The sequence below is a fragment of the Strix uralensis genome, chromosome 3 (assembly GCF_047716275.1).
Source record: "Strix uralensis isolate ZFMK-TIS-50842 chromosome 3, bStrUra1, whole genome shotgun sequence".
Taxonomy (NCBI): domain Eukaryota; kingdom Metazoa; phylum Chordata; class Aves; order Strigiformes; family Strigidae; genus Strix; species Strix uralensis.
The window spans coordinates 31,250,551-31,257,960 of NC_133974.1; the positions used below are offsets into that span (position 1 = coordinate 31,250,551).

At 39.7% G+C, this 7,410-nt stretch overlaps 1 pseudogene; it reads left to right on the forward strand.

Moving 5' to 3' along the window:
• The first annotated feature begins 4,054 nt into the window (after positions 1-4,054).
• LOC141941747 (V-type proton ATPase subunit D pseudogene) lies at positions 4,055-4,804 on the forward strand (annotated as a pseudogene).
• The last annotated feature ends 2,606 nt before the right edge of the window (positions 4,805-7,410 follow it).

Below are 7,410 nucleotides of genomic sequence, written 5' to 3' on the forward strand. Positions count from 1 at the left end.
CTGGAAATGGGTCAAGTGGGCTTGGGGGTCATTGGGGAGTTACTCCTCCCCCCCCCGCCCCCCCCCCCCCCCCCCATCCCTGCAGGTATGACCATTGACTGACCTTTCTTCTTGGTGCACGCATTATGAAAACATCTTCTCTATTGGCTCTTTACTGAGTTGCTGAAGACAGGGAACTTCAGCCTCAGAAAAGTGTGATCCCACCTCTGCAGGACCCCCTCCTCTCAACATGTCTTCTTGCCATTACCTGCAGAACCTCAGCACTCCATAGAAATAATTTCCTTTACCAAAGCCCTCTACCAATGTTTGAGACATTAACTGATTCCATTGGACTGTCACAGAGGTGTTCAACACAATGGTCCTAAGACCGTTATGGGACTGTATATAATCTTCTAATAATGGAACAAGAATCTCATTGAATAGAGATAGAAAGATAGCAAATTTAAAATCTTTGACAAGAGAAATGTGTTGAGATCAGGAAAAAGAAACCACAACTGGTTTTTGTTGAATATTGTGGCTAGATTTAATTTGTGCTGTTCCAGACTTCTATGTCCTTTTAGTACTTTTTTTATACCTTGTAAACCAGAATTTAGTACTGGTTTATAGTATAACAATTTTGATTAGTTTTAAGGGTATATTCAATTTTTTTAATGATCTGTGACTTCTTTAAAAATAGAATAAACACTTTAGCACAGAATAGTTCTAGCCTTGTGAACTACTTGATTTATTCCTTGCCAACAGCACTGCACCTAAGGTCTTATTTAAAATATGTTGTCTGCTGTCACTGCCTTAATTCCTCCAGTGTTTTAATGTTATTTCAAGGGGAGCCAGAACTATTTGCCTTGGGCTTTCCACATGATTGTGGTCCTCTCCTTTTCAGACCAATTCCTGAGGCAAGAGATAGAACCACTGTAAATCTTTAGAAACAATACTTTATTGGCTCCAGACATATCTGCCTTGTTTTCAGGAACAAGTATAAGGCAGAGCCCATAGCATCTGTGGTTGCACAGATGAGTTGGGCTCAAAATTTCTTCTCCTGATTTTTGGAAGAGGGTGTGGAAGAGGGGCAAAATGACAAAATGAGATCTCTAAGTGATAGGCAGTTTTGTACGTCATTCATATCTCAGTTATATAAAGGGTAATTCTAAGAAATATTCCTAAGAAGATACCCGTTTTGTGGTTTCTAAACTCTTGAAAACACAATTCTGTGTTAATTGTCATCCATGTGCAAATGAATGCTTAAAATGACATCCATTCCATAGTTCTCATAGATACATATATAGTCTTATCCTTTTTTTTTTTTTAAGTCAAATCAGATTAGAAGAATCTGAAGAAATAAGAACTATAAATGTAAGAAAGAAAAAAGAGAAAGATAAGAAAAAGAACAGTATCTTTAAGTTATTTAGTTTCTCAGCCTTTCTCAGAAGCACAGATGTGGACTCTTACCAGGAACAGATCACAGTATGTTTATGGACAAGTATAAACCCAATGATCAGCCTAAATATGAGAAGAGGTTTGTGTTTGTTTTCTCTGTTGGCTGCAGCTGGTACTTGTAAGGTTTTTATTCTCAAGTGTTAATTTACATCAACAGAATAATTCATAATTATTGCTGTAAGTTACTTGATAATATATATCATTGTATTTGGATTTTGACACAACCCCACAGTGCTGGGTGAAACTAAGTATATTGCATCTGTGATCCCAATTTGTACAAATTCTGATAGGCTGTTAAAATTAGCTGTCTCTAGGCTAATTTATGTGACTACATGGGTTGTTGCTTTTGTATGTGTGTGTGTGTGTTTGCAGAAGTGAATGACAATGCATCTTTGCTTTTTCTTTCTGACACACACTGCCAGAAAATAGAGGAATACTGTGTCCTCTTGTGTATAACACTGACACATACAATTGAATACATGCACTTTTTAGTTTTCCTGTTCTAGCTGCTAACAACTGAGTGCTAATAGAAGCTATTAAAAAAAAAGAGAGCATATTTATATATTGGCCTGTTTATAGTATTTTTTATATTAAAAATCTACAAATATATTTTTCTAATAATTTTTTAGAGTTGGTAGTACAGCCGTAAGAAAAATTAGTTTGGAGTAAATATTCTCCTGTGGTTTGGTAGTACATGTATATGCCTTTAATCTCTTTATGTTATTACTCATTATTTTATCATCTTAGCATATTTAGTTTAGGAGGAACTACATTTTGTTGAGGACAGGAATATATCCTCTTCTTCTCTCTGTTCTGTCATGTCTGGTATTTCCAAATCTGAGTATTAATTATCTTTTATTGATCAAGCCTTCAATGAGTGAGTTTATTATGAAGTTCAGAAAACATCAAGCAGAAAATAATTCAAAGGCTTTTCTCACTATGTTTAGATCCAGAAAACCAACATAGGATGCATCATGGAAGACTGCAAGTTTAATTTTACAAGTTTGCAAAGTTTTTCACACAATTGCACAAGACTGCCTACAGGACAACTGTGTTTAGTACTGTTGATACCACAGCTGCATAGAGAAGAAAATATATTTAGATAGAAAATAAAAAAATACAGAAAAGAAAATATATTAAATAGAATGATTAAGCATTAGGCACCTAGATGGTTACAGGATAGAACTAGATCTTATGAATGAGAAATAATGTCATTCCCATTGACCTATGAGAGCTAGGATGCTACCCACTATTTGGGAACAATAAAGAAACTATATTACATGACAAGATGGAAACAAACAATGTTGTATTGTCTTCAGGCTTAGAAAGATAAAGAAGACGCAGCGTACAGTGAGAGAATTATAAAAAAGCTTTTGCAATTTAGAGAGGAAAAATACATTTTAGATGGAAGAATATGTATTCATTTTTGTTGATAATTTATTGAATTTGCTTCTTTGGCATTTCATCTTTTTTTTTTTTTTTTTGTTGGCTAATAGTTTTAATTCCTTCTCCTCTATTACTTAACCTACTGTCAGGTATTTATTCTGCATGTGCATACTATGACTACGAGCTCAGCTGATTTCCCTTTGTATTTTTGTGATGCCTTCTGAGACACTTTGTGGTAAAAAGAACAATGAATATGAGAATGACAAGCATAATGTTAGTGTCCAGCAAAGGCAATAAACATTGTTTTCCTCACTCATTCTCTTTCCGTTCTAAAATTCAGTAGGCTCTATTGGGCTTAATATTTTCTCAAACAAAAACTTTACAATTTAAATTGTGTCTTTGATGGGAACCCAAACAAAACTCTAGACAGTGTATAGAGTGTCTGTTGCAAGCTGTTGGCAGTGGGGGCTGCAGAGCGGCCTCTGTGAGGAGAGTTTGGGGCTGCCCTGTGGTGGACACAGCCGGTTCCAGCCGGCTCCAACTGACCTATGACACAGCTGAGCCCTCAAGCCAAGATGGTAGTGCCTCTGGCAAAGTGTGTATAAGAAAGGGCAAAAAATGCCAGATGGGGGGAGGGACACTGTACAAAAAAGTGAGAAAAAACAGAGGCTACACCAAGGTAAGAGCAGAAGTAGGGAAGAAGGTGCTCCAGGTGCCAGAGCAGAGATTCCCCTGCAAGCACATGGCAAAGACGCCAAGTCAAATCTGGTTTACCCATGACAGAAATTGGCAAGTGATCTCCCTGTCTTTATGTCAACTCACAAGCATTTCCATCTCATTTTCTCCCCCATGTCCTGGTGAGGAGGTGTATTGAGACAGTGGCTGTGTGGGGATCTGGCAGCCAGCCAGTGTAAGCCCACCACACACACATAATATATGTAGAGTGTGATATGTGATATAAAACATGTACATGAAGTGGAATATAGAATATAGAACATATAACATATAACTCATAATATATAATATCATATATATTCCCAGAATTCTGACATTGGTTTTAAATTTAGGAAAAAAAAATCCTTTATGGCAGCTCCATGAAAAAAGGAAAGGTGGCTTTGACCTCTGTTTCTTCTCACTTTTTTTGTCCATTGTCCCTCCCCCCATCTGGCATCCTGGAGGGTAGAAGGTGACATGGTGACATCCAGAGCGGACCCTGCAGGCCCCCGCCACCAACATGTCGGGCAAGGACTGCATCGAGATCTTTCCCTCACAGATGGCTCAGACCATCATGAAGGCTCATTTGAAAGGAGCCCAAACAGGTCATAACCTCTTGAAGAAAAAATATGATGCTTTGACACTCCGATTCAGGCAGATCCTTAAGAAAATTATTGAGACTAAAATGCTGATGGGTGAGGTGATGAGAGAAGCTGCCTTTTCACTTGCTGAGGCGAAGTTTACAGCAGGAGATTTCAGTACCACCGTGATCCAAAATGTGAACAAAGCTCAAGTCAAGATCAGAGCTAAAAAAGACAATGTAGCAGGTGTAACCTTGCCAGTTTTTGAGCATTACCAGGAAGGAGGGGACAGCTATGGGCTGAGTGGCTTGGCCAGAGGTGGAGAACAGCTGGCTGAGCTGAAGAGGAACTACGCCAAAGCTGTGGAGTTACTTGTGGAACTGGCCTCCTTACAGACATCCTTTGTTACTTTCGATGAACCCATTAAAATAACAGACATGTGAATGCAACTGAACATGTGATTATTCGCAGGATCGAGCATACTCTTTTTTATATCATCACAGAACTGGATGAACAAGAATGAGAGGAATTCTACAGGTTAAAGAAGATCCAGGAAAAGAAAAAAGTATTGAAAGAAAAATCTGAGAAAGAACGGGAGCCATGGAGGGCTGCTGGTGGGCAACATGAACCAGTCAATCTCTTAGCAGAAGAGCAGGATGAAGACCTTCTCTTTGAGTAACCCAGCACAGCTGTTGGATATGGAGCAGGGGACCCAGAATACAGAACGTCCAATCACACAATATAATTCAGGACATGTTGCCTCAATGATACTTATGTGGCTTCTCAGTTTGTGTAAAAGTCTTGAGCTGAATGGTTTGTGGATTTCTCCTGGGAGATTAAAAATGATTTAAAATTTTTAAAATTAAAAAAAATGAGGAGCGACTGAGGGAACTGGGGTTGTTTAGTCTGGAGAAGAGGAGGCTGAGGGGAGACCTCATCACCCTCTACAACTACCTGAAAGGAGGTTGCAGAGAACTGGGAATGAGTCTCTTTAACCATGTAACAAACGATAGGACAAGAGGTAATGGCCTCAAGTTGCGCCAGGGAAGGTTTACACTGGATATTAGGAAGCATTTCTTTACAGAACGGGTAGTTAGGCGTTGGAATGGGCTGCCCAGGGCAGTGGTGGAGTCCCCATCCCTGAAGGTGTTTAAGAGTCGCATTGATAGACCGCTTAGGAATATGCTGTAGTTGAGAACAGTCAGTGTTAGTTTAATGGTTGGACTGGATGATCTTCAAGGTCTTTCCCAACCTACATGATTCTCTGATTGTGTGACACAAGGCAGCACATTTTGATAATTATTAAAGAAGAAAATGATGTACTTAAGACTGTGATTGAAATCATTAGTGAAAGAGTGACTTACCTGCAGAGAAAACTTTTGTCAGGGCCTTGAGGACACTGCTACGACACAGTGTCCCTGTTCAGCCACCCTGAGGCCTCCCCCCACCCTGTCTGCATCCCAGAACCCCATATCAGCCCATTGGGGCCATCAGCCCCTGCCCCAGCAATGGCTCAGCAGGGACGGTCTCCAGCTCCCCACAGCCCTGCCCTGTCTGGCCATAGGCCCTGCTGAGGCGGGCCCATCCATGTGCCCAAGTTCCAGCCTGTCCTCAGTCTGACTACAGTGACATGCCTGATGCCCAGGGTGGGGTCTGCCCTGGTGTCCCCCAGCTGCCCTGCTCCTGGCTGGAGTAGTGGGACAGGCCCTGGCTGCCATGCCCTGCCCTGACAGACCCTGCAGGGAGCCCCTGCTGCTCCCAGTCCCTGACTCCAGGAAGCTACTATATCTTGCTTTGTCCTGACAGTTTTCCATGGGTGAAGAGGAGGTCCTGTAGCAGGGAGGAAGTTGGTGATATTGAAATAATTTTTGCATTTAGAAACAGGTAAATTGATGTAAAAAATTGTAGTGAAGGAAATAAATAGGAAATTGTGCATCTGATAGTTGCGATTGTTGGCTACAGGCAGAAGTATTTAAGGACATTGAAGCTGGCTAATGTGTTACTTGTATTTAAGTAGGGTCTGTGAAACTACATATCAGCAAATCCAGCTGTGGGAAGATAGGTTAAACTTTGGCATATATAATATTTTAAAGGAGACTCAACCTAAACCAAGGAAGAACTTGCACATACTGATGGGAGCTCTCTGAGTGATTTACTTAACTCACGTAAAAAAGTACTATAGGTAACTGTACCTACTTTTGCCCTTCTGATTCTCTCTCTCATCCCACAGGAATGGCATTAGCGGTGAATGGATGGGAGCTTAGCTGCCAGCTGGGATCAAGCCACCACAGGCACACAGTTGTTCTGGCTGAAGAAAATATTTTTATGTTGTAGTACAATGAATATAGAGCTACAAACTCTGTATAAGTAATATATTATAGAGAGATTTATGGAGAAATAAAGAATCGGGTGGTATCACTAGCAAGAAATTAGGTCTTCAAGTGAGAAGTGATATATTTCTGTTTACTAGATTTTATAAGAACAGACTTTTATATATTTCTACATCTTGGCAGAGCCCTGAGACCTTTTCCTACTGATCCACACCTTTGTTTTACTTATAAACTGGATGATACATATTTTCAAGACACTTTGCTTGCAAGTTTTCAACTCCTGTTAGCTTATGAACTGTATACAGGTTACAGGTTTTTTTCAGGGATGAATATGAATGTTTTTCGTCTACTTTCCTTTTTTACTGCTGGGAGCAAATCACTGTTTCTTTACATACCTTTGTAATGAATAATCTATAATGGAAGGGTGGTGGGACAAACAAAGCTCACTGGCTTGAACATGTTTGACTTCCGGGAGCTGAAGTTCTGCTTACTTGACTTGAAATGGGTGTCTTTCATCCTACATAAAGTAAGGTCTGACTATTCATCTTTGTAGTGCAGCTACTTTGACCTTAATCAGACCAAACTGATCATCACAGAAAGGATGATCACCTAGGAAAAGTAGGTAGGCTACAAAGTTAAAACCTGTGTGAATATTTAAATTCTGCATATGAATGATGTTTTCTGTGTTATTGCAGATGCTAAAGTGATAAAAGAAAGATAAAAATTTAAAATCTGGACTAACAAGAAAGGAAACTTGGTATTAATTTATTCACAAGATTATGTTCACACATGGATTTCTTAGCCTTCTAAGTATAGTCTGGATAATTGTCCAGAATCTTTTTGGCTCTGTCCACTGTGGAAACTGGGAGCACTACTGACCCCATTTCTCTAGATTCAGTATGCACACATTCTCACTTCATAGCAAGATCTGGATGCCTACCACGCTTGTAATATTCACACAAGTT